The sequence below is a fragment of the Stegostoma tigrinum genome, unplaced genomic scaffold, assembly GCF_030684315.1.
Source record: "Stegostoma tigrinum isolate sSteTig4 unplaced genomic scaffold, sSteTig4.hap1 scaffold_86, whole genome shotgun sequence".
Taxonomy (NCBI): domain Eukaryota; kingdom Metazoa; phylum Chordata; class Chondrichthyes; order Orectolobiformes; family Stegostomatidae; genus Stegostoma; species Stegostoma tigrinum.
In genome coordinates, this window is record NW_026728811.1 from 990,881 (window position 1) to 1,005,617 (window position 14,737).

Sequence of the window (14,737 nt, forward strand, 5' to 3'; positions counted from 1 at the left end):
TCTCGCCCTCTCTCTCTCTCGGTCTCTCGCGCTCGCTCTCTCTGTGTCGTGCTCTCTCGTGCTCTTTCTCTTGCTCTCTCTCTCTCTCTCTCTCTCTCTCTCGTCCTCTGCTCTCACTCCAAGTCCCTTAATTAGCTCTGTAACCCGCTGGGTCTCTGACCCCATCCCCCTGGCCCCCAGCCACGTGTCAGGCTCCCTGGCCCCATCCCGCTTTGCCCCAGCCTCTTTTCCTCTCGCTCCCTCACCGTTCAAAGCTCGCTGACACCCTCCCGCCCTACTCCCAGTCCCTCCCTCCTCTGTCCTTCTCAGTCCCTTGCTCCCTCCCTCTCCATCCCTCGTTCCTGTCCATTGCTCCATCGCTACCTGTCCCTCCCACCCCGAAACCCGCACCCTCCCACCTCACTCCCCATCTGTCCCTCTCTCAATCTCTCCCCATCTCTCGTTCCCTCACTCCATCCCAGTTGCTCCCTCCTGCTTTGTCGGTGTGCCTCAGCCCCGTCCCTGTCCCTCGCTCCAACAACGTCCCTCGCTCCCTGTCCCTCCTAGTCAATTTTCCTCACTTCCTCCTCCCTGTCACCATCCCTGCCCCTCGCTCACTCCCCATCCCACCTCGCTCCCTCCCACCCTACTCCCCGTCCCTCCCTCACTCCGTCATTCCCAGTCCCTTGCTCCCTCACTCTCTGTCCCTCCTTCCATGTCCCTTGCTCCATCGCTACCTGTCCCTCCCTCCCCGTCTCTCATTCCCTCTCCTCTCCCACCCGTCCGCCTCTCTCTCAATCTCTCCCCATCCCTCACTCCCTCCCAGTTGCTCCCTCCCAGTCCGTCACTCCCTTCCTGTTCCTCGCTCCGTCCATGTCCCTCACTCGCTCCATCCCTGTGCCTCGCTCCCTCGCTCTCTCCCTTGTTCCCTCCCCATCTCTCGCTGCCTCACCCCCTCCCTGTCCCTCTCTTTCCCTCGCTCCCCCCTGGTCCCTCACTCCCACACCATCCCTTGCCCACTCCCTGACCCTCGTTCCCATTACGTCCCTCACTCCCTGTCCTTCCCAGTCCATGTGCCTCATGCACTCCTCCCTGTCACAATCCCCACCCCTCACTCCCTACCTGTCTCTGTCTCCGTACCTCATTCCTTCCCCATCCCTTGTTCCCTTGTGCCCTCCCCGGCCCTCGTTCACTCGCTGTGCCCTCACTCATTCCCTCCCGTCCGCCCTACTTCCCGTTTCTCCCTCACTCGCTCCTTCCCCATCCCTCGATTCTGTCCCTCTCTCCCCATCCCTTGCTCTCTCCCAACCTCCTGCCATACTCCCTGTCCGTCCTCTCCTGTTCCTCACTTGCTAACCCTCCATCCTTTGCTCCCCGTCCCTTGCTTCATCGCTACTTGTCCCTCCCTCCCTGACCCTCTAACCCTCCCCCTCCCTCCCCATCTGTCCCTGGCTCAATCCCTCCCCATCCCTCAGCCCCTCACTCCATCCCTATCACTCCGTCCTAGTCACCTGCTCCCTCACTCGATTTCAGTCGCTCTCTTCCCATCTCTCGCTCCTTTGCACCCTCCCTGTCCCTCGCTCCCTTGCTATCCCTCATCCCATCCTTGTCACTCGCTCCCACCATATCTGTTGCTCCCTGTCCCTGCCAGTCAATGTCCCTCGCTCCCTCCTCCCTGTCACCATGCTTGCCTCTCACACCCTCCCTGTCCCTCTCCATCCCTCACTCACTCCAACCCCACTCCCCATCCGTTCCTCGCTCCATGCTTCCCCGTCCCTCACTTCCTCGATCTCCATCCTTCACTTACCGTCTCTTGCTCCACTGCTACCTGTTCTTCCCTCCCCGTCTGTCCCTCTCTCAATCCCTCCCTGTCCCTCGCTCCATCACTCCAGCTCAGTCGCTCCCTCCCCATCCGTCGCTGCTTTGCTCCCTCCCTGTCGCTCACATTCTTCCTGTTCCTCCCTCCTTGTCCTTTGCTCCCTCTCTGTGCCCCCTCTCCTTGTCTGTCCCTGTCCTGTCCCTCACTCCCTCCCCATCCCTTGTCATAATTCCTGCTCTCCATGCTGTATAGCTTCCTTTTCTTCCTGCCTTATCTTTCTTTCTGCCTCTCTTTTTACTTTAAGATATTCTTCTCTTTTTCACCCCTGTCCCATTCTAATTCTCCCTCTATCTTCACCGTTCCACTTATTACAGGGCATTGCCTCGCATTTTCACTGTTTGTATAGGGAGGGGGGTCTATCCATCCCCTCCAAGCTTGGGTATAGGGTGGATTTCTTTTCTGGGTCTTCTACTTCTGTAGTCTGATAAATCTGTTCTTTGCCACCCTTCCTGATCACAACTGCTGCTTGGTACGCATTTCTCAACTCGTCCCCTTCTTTGCTAAATAGTTTTAATATTTCCATCTCCTGTTCTTTTTTTTAACTTATTTTCTCCGATTTATCTGTTGATCTGTAGGTCTTCATTAACCCTTCCATTTCCTCACATACGCTAATATCACAAGGACACACTTTTGGCCATTTAGTCAATAACTTCTCAGTTCCTTTTGCCCATTTCTCAGAAATTTTCACAATGTTGTTTATTTTTTAATTTTATCACTGTCAAGGCGTTATTATTAGTGGTTAGAACAGCCTCAATCCATCTGCTAAGTACATCAACAATAACAAGACAACACCTATAGCAATGTACATGCGGCAATTCAATAAAATCAAGCTGAATGCACTCAAATAGACAACCAAGCAAGAATGTTTTCCTGTTATGCACTGCACTCCTTGACCAGTCAATAAGCATTGGTAACAACGCGTCAGGAATACACACTTGGCCAACTGGAGTGACCCAACGGTGTTTTGAAGCAGCGCACGAACACCAATGCGTCTTCCATAATCGTTTTTCAGAGTCAGGGGCGCCCCCCGGTAAACGCTGAACAGTGGCAGTATCTGGCACGCCCGGCATGTTTGAAGGAGGCAAGCAATTTATTGCCTGCTAGCTCATAGAGGGCACTCAAAAAGTTTGATCTGCGGCAGCCTTATCAACCCGAGCTTTACCCACAGAATCATCGGAGGGATGGGCAGCACATTTGATAATAGCCAAATGTTTAGGGAGGAGGATTGCCTGGAGAAGGGTTTTAACATACAGGGAATTCTGGATGGGTGTACCTGAGGATGTTTTCTCAGGCCTCTCCTGTGAGTTTTAAAAGAATCCCGCTCTCCCTCCTTTTGTTCACGAGCACTCTGTCCCGTATTCCACTTCAGGTTTCTCTGTTTAGTTTTAGACCTAGTACGACGGGAGGTAAGGTCTGTATAAGCCGTGGGCTTGTATTCTTTATCTTGTGGCTTGTACATAAAATGTGGTTTGCCAGACAACAGTATAAATGCATTACTGATGTTTAATCTGAAAATGACTACATGAACGAACTGTATTCTTCCAGTCTTCCAATTGTGGGCAACCAAAGGCAGGTGACTGTATTATTTTAAAATAACTTCTGCTCGGAAATAGCCCCTTGATGCTGTATTATGAGGCAGTTCTGACCCAGCTAAATCTCTACATTGTTAGCAGGAAGTTTAAACCAATTCGTCAGATCTGCAACTCAGTATTGGCGGAATTTCTGCAAAAGTGGTTAATTTGCAAATGTTTGCAGAGTAAGGTTTGCCAGAAGATTTTAAATCACATCCTTATTTGTAGTTGAGCCAAATGTTACTTTATATTTTAGACCTTTCTGCAGAAGCATTAATTGGGCAGGGAAGACCAAATTAACAAATTGAACTTCAAACAGAATTTCTTACAGATATGAATGTAATGCTCTCATGATCTTGGTTAACAGTAGAATTTTTTGGGCATCTGCATGTTCTACTGTTTCACATAATCAACATCACATGTAACATTTTACTTTAAGTTGCCCACTTCCTTCTCCAGTCCTCCTGGTCTTACTCATTTATATCATTACTTTGGAAAAACATCGACAAGCCAGATATGTCAGGAGGTACCTCTGTTTTATTTCAGTATGGTCATTCAGGCTGGTGTTTCACTCCTAATTCTTTATTCTTCATTTGCTTGCTCAATCTTTCCTGCTCTGCTTTACTCGAATCATAATCCTCAAGCTGCTGCTTCAACAACTCCCACGATTTAAAGTTTCCTTCATGATCACATAGTCTAATTCCTCTTCGACATGCATTATTCTCCCAACTCGCCAGTTTAGATTTGTTCGTTATTTCCTCAGTAGCTTTTCTCCATGTGGATATTAAAATTTTTCATTTTGTCCCCGAATTGCATTTCCAAATTGTTTCTTTCAATTTTATGCATTTATCTACATCCCAACTTCCCCCTATTGGCCATATTTCATTCCGTAATTTGTTATTAAGGCATGCTGACAGACATCTGAATCGGTCCTCATCCTCAGAAGTATCTCAGCACGTTCGATGTAGAGGAGCTCCAGTGCCGGATTTATCCAAGGTTTACCCCATTTTTAGCGCTTTTACCTTGTTGCTTATTTCTATATCCTACAAAAGTGTCCTTGGTCTCAACGCCCACTTCAGGGTCGTGACCTTCACGTGGGGGATTTCCCCTCTTAACAACCAGTCTAAGGCAGGGTGTTTGAGACAGACAGACACTGTACTTATCCTACACTTATACCGAATACTTATTCTACTTTACTCCTGCTTAGGGGTGCGAGGCGCAGATAGGAACACCAATCATCCAAATCCGAATTTTCCTTGTCTCCCGCACCCCAACCAAAGCCAACCATTGAATTACACAACTCTTTTTGTTTGTCAATAACCAGTGACTTTTCTTTTTATTTCTGTTGACATTTGACTTGAGTATATTTGTTTTTGAGGACCTCAATTAATTTTATGGTACCATTCCCAATTTCGTGGCAGACTCCTGTCATGAATTTAATACCAATTGTTTATGGCTTTCATCACAAAATTGTCGCCACAGTCCATTCCATTCTTTCATTTTTTGAGTCCATGTTTCATCGCCAAAGCAACTACTGGGCTGATTTAGCCAATTGATTATTTTTTGGGGCCGCTTAGTAGCCACTGTTCAAAATCTAATTTCTTATTTAAGGCACCAGACAGTTGGCCTTAGTAACTATCAATGAAGCACTATTATATACTGATTAGTAATTGTGTGAATATACCCTGTGATCACACCTTATAGCTCCTTTAAGAGAAGTATAAAAATGTCTTTGCATTAACCTGCGGTGTGCAGCTCCTCCGAGGAATACGGAAGTGCTCAACTTCTGTGTTTCTGGATGCTCTGTACCCGGCTGTATTGAGAAATAAAGAGTTAAGCCTTAAACAGCCAGACCGACTGCAGGTCTTCAGATTTATCTGGATACTTTTCACATCGTTTCACCGTGAGGAAGATAGATCTTCCGTCTTATCTACCATTATTACCAATCTTAAACAAGTTTCCGTCATAATGTCGACCCAAAACTTCTACTAATCAACCATCTGTCAACGAACAGCAAATTAACTACTTCCACAAAAAGCTTCACTACTCCAAAGAACTTGTCAGCCTTGTTGTAACATACCACGATACTCCTTAGTGTCACCTTTCAAAGACTAATTTAGAAATCACTTTAAACAATGCTAATTTGACCAGATTTGACTCCATGACTCATTAAAGTATTCAACACTCAGGTCTCCGACCTGTCTTTTTTTTTCTCTCTCACTTCACCGACTAATTTAGAAATCACTTTAATCAATGCCAATTTGACCAGATTTGAGTCCCTGACTCATTTAAAGTCTTCAACAGCCAGGTCTCCAACCTGTCTATTTTTGTCTCTCATTTCACAATGTTAGAGTCCTCGACTCTATTCTGGATCCCCGATCCGTAGGACCCAGACCTTGAAATGGAGTCGCCGACTCCCTCTTTACTCATTTCAAATTTCCCTCATCATTCCAAGACCGGTGCTTTTTCGGGCTGGACTTAGACTATAGGCAGCAAAGGGTGGAGTCAATCGCTGCTTTGAATGAGAGGAAAACCAGATGGAAAAAAAATAGAAAATAAAATGTGAGGCTGGATGAACACAGCAGGCCAAGCAGCATCTCAGGAGCACAAAAGCTGACGTTTCGGGCCTAGACCCTTCATCAGAGAGGGGGATGGGGGGAGGGAACTGCAATAAATAGGGAGAGCGGGGGAGGCGGACCGAAGATGGAGAGTAAAGAAGATAGGTGGAGAGAGTATAGGTGGGGAGGTAGGGAGGGGATAGGTCAGTCCAGGGAAGACGGACAGGTCAAGGAGGTGGGATGAGGTTAGTAGGAAGCTGGGGGTGGGGCTTGGGGTGGGAGGAAGGGATGGGTGAGAGGAAGAGCCGGTTAGGGAGGCAGAGACAGGTTGGAATGGTTTTGGGATGCAGTGGGTGGGGGGGAAGAGCTGGGCTGGTTGTGTGGTGCAGTGGGGGGAGGGGACGAACTGGGCTGGTTTAGGGATGCAGTAGGGGAAGGGGAGATTTTGAAACTGGTGAAGTCCACATTGATACCATATGGCTGCAGGGTTCCCAGGCGGAATATGAGTTGCTGTTCCTGCAACCTTCGGGTGGCATCATTGTGGCAGTGCAGGAGGCCCATGATGGACATGTCATCAAGAGAATGGGAGGGGGAGTGGAAATGGTTTGCGACTGGGAGGTGCAGTTGTTTGTTGCGAACTGAGCGGAGGTGTTCTGCAAAGCGGTCCCCAAGCCTCCGCTTGGTTTCCCCAATGTAGAGGAAGCCGCACCGGGTACAGTGGATGCAGTATACCACATTGGCAGATGTGCAGGTGAACCTCTGTTTAATGTGGAATGTCATCTTGGGGCCTGGGATAGGGGTGAGGGAGGAGGTGTGGGGTCAAGTGTAACATTTCCTGCGGCTGCAGGGGAAGGTGCCGGGTGTGGTGGGGTTGGACGGCAGTGTGGAGCGAACAAGGGAGTCACGGAGAGAGTGGTCTCTCCGGAAAGCAGACAGGGGAGGGGATGGAAAAATGTCTTGGGTGGTGGGGTTGGATTGTAAATGGCGGAAGTGTCGGAGGATGATGCGTTGTATCCGGAGGTTGGTGGGGTGGTGTGTGAGAACGAGGGGGATCCTCTTAGGGCGGTTGTGGTGGGGGCGGGGTGTGAGGGATATGTTGCGGGAAATACGGGAGACGCGGTCAAGGGCGTTCTCGATCACTGTGGGGGGAAAGTTGCGGTCCTTAAAGAACTTGGACATCTGGGATGTGCGGGAGTGGAATGTCTTATCGTGGGAGCAGATGCGGCGGAGGCGGAGGAATTGGGAATAGGGGATGGAATTTTTGCAGGAGGGTGGGTGGGAGGAGGTGTATTCTAGGTAGCTGTGGGAGTCGGTGGGCTTGAAATGGACATCAGTTACAAGCTGGTTGCCTGAGATGGAGACTGAGAGGTCCAGGAAGGTGAGGGATGTGCTGGAGATGGCCCAGGTGAACTGAAGGTTGGGGTGGAAGGTGTTGGTGAAGTGGATGCGGCTTCGACTACATTGTGGACACCAAGCGGAGGCTTGGGGACCGCTTTGCAGAACACCTCCGCTCAGTTCGCAACAAACAACTGCACCTCCCAGTTGCAAACCATTTCCACTCCCCCTCGCATTCTCTAAATGACATGTCCATCATGGGCCTCCTGCACTGCCACAATGATGCCACCCGAAGGTTGCAGGAACAGCAACTCATATTCCGCCTGGGAACCCTGCAGCCATATGGTATCAATGTGGACTTCACCAGTTTCAAAATCTCCCCTTCCCCTCTTGCATAGCTAAACCAGCCTAGTTCGTCCCCTCCCCCCACTGCACCACACAACCAGCCCAGCTCTTCCCCCCCACCCACTGCATCCCAAAACCGGTCCAACCTATCTCTGCCTCCCTAACCGGTTCTTCCTCTCACTCCTCCCTTCCTCCCACCCCAAGCCGCACCCCCAGCTACCTACTAACCTCATCCCACCTCCTTGACCTGTCCATCTTCCCTGGACTGACCTATCCCCTCCCTACCTCCCCACCTATACTCTCTCCACCTATCTTCTTTACTCTCCATCTTCGGTCCGCCTCCCCCTCTCTCCCTATTTATTCCAGTTCCCTCTCCCCATCCCCCTCTCTGATGAAGGGTCTAGGCCCGAAACGTCAGCTTTTGTGCTCCTGAGATGCTGCTTGGCCTGCTGTGTTCATCCAGCCTCACATTTTATTATCTTGGAATTCTCCAGCATCTGCAGTTCCCATTATCTCTGGAAAAAAAATACTCACGTCTGGCCAGCCGATTCCTCTACAGTCAATAGTGAAAGACTCGAGGCTCTTACACCGCTGTCCCAAATCCGTCCGTACCGAATCCGAGTCACGGCACCGTATGAAAATCTCCACCCCCAGAGGGGCGTCTTGCTTCCGCAATCGGTCAATGAGTACTCGCAGTCGGTCTGGCTGTTTAAGGCTGAACCCTTTATTTCTCAATACAGCCGGGTACAGAGCATCCAGAAACACAGTTCACCTGGGCCATCTCCAGCACATCCCTCACCTTCCTGGACCTCTCAGTCTCCATCTCAGGCAACCAGCTTGTAACTGATGTCCATTTCAAGCCCACCGACTCCCACAGCTACCTAGAATACACCTCCTCCCACCCACCCTCCTGCAAAAATTCCATCCCCTATTCCCAATTCCTCCGCCTCCGCCGCATCTGCTCCCACGACAAGACATTCCACTCCCGCACATCCCAGATGTCCAAGTTCTTTAAGGACCGCAACTTTCCCCCCACGGTGATCGAGAACGCCCTTGACCGCGTCTCCCGCATTTCCCGCGACACATCCCTCACACCCCGCCCCCGCCACAACCGCCCTAAGAGGATCCCCCTCGTTCTCACACACCACCCCACCAACCTCCGGATACAACGCATTATCCTCCGACACTTCCGCCATTTACAATCCGACCCCACCACCCAAGACATTTTTCCATCCCCTCCCCTGTCTGCTTTCCGGAGAGACCACTCTCTCCGTGACTCCCTTGTTCGCTCCACACTGCCGTCCAACCCCACCACACCCGGCACCTTCCCCTGCAACCGCAGGAAATGCTACACTTGTCCCCACACCTCCTCCCTCACCCCCATCCCAGGCCCCAAGATGACATTCCACATCAAGCAGAGGTTCACCTGCACATCTGCCAATGTGGTATACTGCATCCACTGTACCCGGTGCGGCTTCCTCTACATTGGGGAAACCAAGCGGAGGCTTGGGAACCGCTTTGCAGAACACCTCCGCTCAGTTCGCAAAAAACAACTGCACCTCCCAGTCGCAAACCATTTCCACCCCCCCTCCCATTCTCTAGATGACATGTCCATCATGGGCCTCCTGCACTGCCACAATGATGCCACCCGAAGGTTGCAGGAACAGCAACTCATATTCCGCCTGGGAACCCTGCAGCCATATGGTATCAATGTGGACTTCACCAGTTTCAAAATCTCCCCTTCCCCTACTGCATCCCTCAACCAGCCCAGTTCGTCCCCTCCCCCCACTGCACCACACAACCAGCCCAGCTCTTCCCCCCCCCACCCACTGCATCCCAAAACCATTCCAACCTGTCTCTGCCTCCCTAACCGGTTCTTCCTCTCACCCATCCCTTCCTCCCACCCAAAGCCGCACCCCCCCGCTACCTACTAACCTCATCCCACCTCCTTGACCTGTTCGTCTTCCCTGGACTGACCTATCCCCTCCCTACCTCCCCACCTACACTCTCTCCACCTATCTTCTTTTCTCTCCATCTTCGGTCCGCCTCCCCCTCTCTCCCTATTTATTCCAGAACCCTCACCCCATCCCTCTCTCTGATGAAGGGTCTAGGCCCGAAACGTCAGCTTTTGTGCTCCTGAGATGCTGCTTGGCCTGCTGTGTTCATCCAGCCTCACATTTTATTAACACAGAAGTTGAGCACTTCCGTATTCCTCAGAGGAGCTGCACACCACAGGTTAATACAAAAACATTTTTATACTTCTCTTAAAGGAGGCTACAAGGTGTGATCACAGGGTATACTCACACAATTACTAATCAGTACATAATAGTGATTCTTGATCGTTACTAAGGCCAACTGTCCAAAATAGTTGTTCTCTCTGCAGAGCTCTGTAATCTGATACTACTTCTAAAACTGCTACTGTTCCCTGCTGTTTTGTTCCAGCAAATTACTAACGATCTATCGTCATTTAATTTAAACCAGGTTCAATAATACTTGCAATACGGCACTCTCTGCTTCACTTGTTCTGTCCGTACAGACCTCTGGTTTTTAGCGCAGTATCCACAGAACTCTCTGCCCTGCACGTCCAGACCCTTTCTACCTACGAGGCAGTATCCACAGAATTCTCTGCCCTGCCCGTTCAGCCCCTCGCTACCTATGAGGCAGTATCCACAGGATTCTGTGCCCTGCCCGTCCAGCCCCTCGCTACCTATGAAGCAGTATCCACAGGATTCTGTGCCCTGCCCGTTCAGCCCCTCGCTACCTATGAGGCAGTATCCACAGGATTCTCTGCCCTACCCATGCAGCCCCTCGCTACCTCCGAGGTGGTATCCAGAGAACTCTCTGCCCTGCCCATCCAGCCCCTCGTTACCTACGAGGCAGTATCAGCAGAATTCTCTGCCCTGCCCGTGCAGCCCCTCGGTTCCTACGAGGCGGTATCCACAGGTACTTACTTACACCATGTGGAATTTTACTTCAACTGATCTTTTTTCACTTATTTGTCCCTTACCCCAATGCACAGTTTACTTGAACAGGCCTCCACGTCTCCTTCAACTTTAAGTTACTTTCTGCTGTTTGGATCTTTGAGTCGGAGAGACCATTCGGAAGCTTCCCCACACTTCCAAGTCCCCGAGGACCCCCAAGCGAACAGAATTTGGTCCGAGTCAGAAGCAAAAATGCTTTTTTTGGTGGGTGCACCCTTATTCTGTCAGTCACAGGAGTGTCCCCAGCGGGCCGGGAAGCGCCCTGTTGCTGCCGCCCCTCTACAGGTAGGTATTTTCACGACCCTGCTCATTGTGCCAAATTTGTAGTGGAGAAACTACCAGGAGATGTGGAGAATTCTTCAGGAAGTTAAACTTTTATTTGCAAAAAAAAGCTGTTACAATCAGAGATTGGTTTCCCGATTCGCACCGATTCTCGGAGCTCGTCATTTTTTATACCTTTTTGCGAACCTATTTTCCTTCAAATTATCAGCATTCCCAATGGAATTAACTGGTAAACAACTTATGTCACTGCTCTCAGATCATTTCTATCTCACAACAGAGAGCCATTGCACCTGCACTTGAAGGTCAGTTAGAGCGGTTAGTACTCCTCTATCTTGTCAGGTTACTGCTGTATTTTGAAAGGCGCATTGTCTACTGTCTTCCTTTGCAGGGCACTGAGGGTTAGTGATTTGTGTGGTAATAGCAGAATTAGTAAAGTTCACAGCCTAGAAGCTATTTTGTTGCTAATTTGCATCGAGAAGCCATCTTGTGCCTGTATACAACTTGCTTATTTATTACTCCATCTGCCACAATGGTCCTTCGCCTCGGGTTGACCCCATTACATCATGCTAGTCCTTACTTCTATGTTACATGCTTTAATTAACCTAATTAAGCTGCTGTTAATAGCTAACCTAGGTGTCCTACCATTGTTTTACACTCCCTTGAACTATGCTCAAGCGCTTCATTCTGTTAAGGTACAGCATTCTTTTGATTATTGTAACGTTCCATAAATCAGTACATCATCCTGCTGATCACTGTAAGATTTAACCCTTAGTCTGCCCATATAATCTTAATTTCCATCAACAGCAGGCCAAGCAGCATCGTAGGAGCACAAAAGCTGACGTTTCAGGCCTAGACCACAAAACGCCAGCTTTTGTGCTCCTATGATGCTGCTTGGCCTGCTGTGTTCATCCAGCTCCACACTTTGTTATCTCGGATTCTTCAGCATCTGCAGTTCATTATCCTTGCCGGACTGATTCTTGCAGATTCAGGGTGTGTGAGATAACAAGGTGTAGAACTGGACGAACACAGCAGGCCAAGCAGCATCAGAAAGCTGATGTTTCAGGCCTAGACCCTACTTTGTAATCAAGAATCCATTTTAATCCAGGTAGTCCACAAGCAGAGAAATAAATCTTCATTTCCTGACTGGGAATTGTGTCCCAGCCTGGTTGATGCAAGTCCTGAATCCTAACCGCTAGAACACTAGTGTTGCTGAGAGTAACCCTTGTGACCTGATTTGCACACATCCTTGTGTCATTTCTTCACATCAGAACTACTTTCACCTGAAATGCTTCTCTCTCTAAACTTCGAAACATTTCATAATGTCATTCGAGTTTCGATGTGGAGAAAGTCGAGCTGTGATAACCTGAAGGTGATCAGCAGATGTACTGCAGGAAGATAGAGAACAGGCTCATGCTAATACGTGCCTGTTCTGAGGCTGCAGTAAAGAGACGGCACTCATAAAGATATGGTTCAACTCGTCTAATTCCAGAGCCAGGCTAGAAATGGCCAGGAGCTTCTTGCTGATTTTGTTGTGTTTTTTCAGGGCCTTGACTCAAAGGCACCATAACACAAATCATGAGTGCGCACTTCACTTGGAGTTGGTCATAGAATAGCAGTGTGACTGTGAATAAAATGATACAAAAGAGGCGACACGGAAGCAGCCTCCTCAGGGAAAATGTGTTTCCTTTACCTGTGAAATTCCCTGCTTCGCGAAATGGGGACAGTTGAATTGAAGCAGTGATGGCGATTATCTTTCACTGGCTGTTCGTCTTGTGAATGCTACCTGGCCATATTATCACCACAACCACAATGGATAATGTGTTTGACTGCCACTCAGGAGATTGTAGGTTTGGTTCCTTCTCTGGCTTGAGCGTAATTCACTCACGTCTTCATACCTCCAAACTCACCTTTCTAGTTGTCCTGAAACCTTGATGAGGTTTGAATTGCTGATCTGCAGGAACGGGGATTCTTTCACTGTATTTCGTCAGTAAATATCACTGAAAACACCAGGGTCACCAGAGGAGAGGAAGCCGAAATAATCTCAAACTGCTGAGAAGCCCCTTGCAGTTTCCCAAACTCACTGACCCGTTTTCTGGGAATGAAAAGGAGATGAAACATAAAGCCATGTTTTGGCTTTGGGAACTTTTGGGGAAGCGAAATCAGATGAGAATGAAAGGTGAATTGTCCAAGTGAGCAGAGTCAAGGCACCTTCGCCTTTTTAACAAGGCTGGGACATTAACTCTGATGTTCTCAGGGATATTACCTGATCCGAGGCATTGAGCAGTTTCTCATCAGGTCTGCTCAGCTTTTTGCTGTTGTCACTGTCAGGAACAATAAATTCTGATTTACTCACTGGGAATCAAACCCAGGCCACTTTTTTTTTTAACCAAAGCACCGAATCCTAACCACTAGACCAGCAAGCATGACAACAGAAATATTTCTCTCGTTTTTTAATGACACAGATGTTGACTTTGTTTCTCAGTGCAAATTCTCCTCCAAAATGATCGACTCATCGGGTTTTGAATTACAAACGAGGCCCATCATCCCAGTTTCCAGCGCTTGGACTGTAACCTTGTGTGCTCTGATGTTTCAGGTCTTCATCTCAATAATACTTTCGCTGTAATATTTTAATCTCAAATGACACAATAAATGGGATTGAAGTTTGAGATGGTCAAACTGCCTTCACACCCCCTCAGGAGCTGAACCTTATTTTCACCTACAGAGGGAAATACATGGACACGTTTCCACGAGAGTGACTGAAGCCTCAGCAAGAAACCGACCCCCAGGAAGCAAGGATTTCACCCACTTGGCTTATATTGTCGCACTTCAGACTTCAAACCCAGAGTCTGGATAGAGCAAAGGAAGGAAGCATATGTCCGCTCCCTTGTTCCTCTCCCATTGTTTCATGGTCACTCTGCAGTTTACACTGCCTCACCTCGTTCTTCCTGTGAAACTGGAGCATTGCACACGTCAGCTGATTACTACCCTTCCAAACGGTCTTCCTCAAGTTCCTGGAAGAATAAACATGAATGTGGCATTTCAAACACGCAGTGACATTCAGAGATAATATTTGAAATGCTCCTTAGGTTGTTAGATGCAGCAGTTGTACAAGCACTCCAAAAGGCTTCAGTGAGAATCAAGCTCATGACCCTGGGGTCAAAATGCCAGTGCTGTAACCACTGAGCTATGGACCCAGGGTGTCTGGCTGTGACTGAGCAGCCTCATGCATGCATTCAAAACTGGGAGTAATCGATTATTTAATAGCCTGTGTATTAATAAAACAAGACAAAACAAAACTGAGACAGAGTCGAGGGGATCAGGTGCAAAAGGATGGGAGAATGCAATGCCAAACCAGACAGTGCTCAGTGTGATATAAACTGAGATCCTCCCTGGTAATCTAATTTTCAGCACCTTCACTGCAAATGGCCTGTCTATGGCTATCTATCATTCATAGTCATAACAATGAAATACTGACTAACCTTCAGAAGCAGAATTATGTTGTGTACCAGTCAGAATCACTTCAATGCATGTGACAGTTCCACAACAATGTCAGCTGCAATTGCCCGACTTGGAAGTAATACCTTGATTAAAAATCTGTCAATCTCAGCGTTGAATCTACTTAATGACACAACAGCCCCCTTCTGTAAAGAATTTCACGGAATAACACAGCCTGGGAGAATATTTTTTTCCTCATCTCTGTCTTAAATGGGTGACACCCGATATGATATTATGCACTCTGGTCCGATACTATCCAAACAGGGAACTAACCTTTCTGCATCTAACCCGTTAATTGTCAATAAAGAACAC

At 48.7% G+C, this 14,737-nt stretch overlaps 1 long non-coding RNA gene across 2 annotated transcripts in view; it reads right to left on the reverse strand.

Moving 5' to 3' along the window:
- Positions 1 to 12,889: 12,889 nt before the first annotated feature.
- Positions 12,890 to 14,737, reverse strand: part of LOC125447769 (uncharacterized) — a 30,737-nt gene continuing 28,889 nt past the window's right edge. For both annotated transcript variants that reach the window (XR_009445433.1, XR_009445432.1), the window contains exon 5: positions 12,890 to 13,941. This is a non-coding gene — a long non-coding RNA (uncharacterized LOC125447769). The remainder of the gene's footprint in view (positions 13,942 to 14,737) is intronic.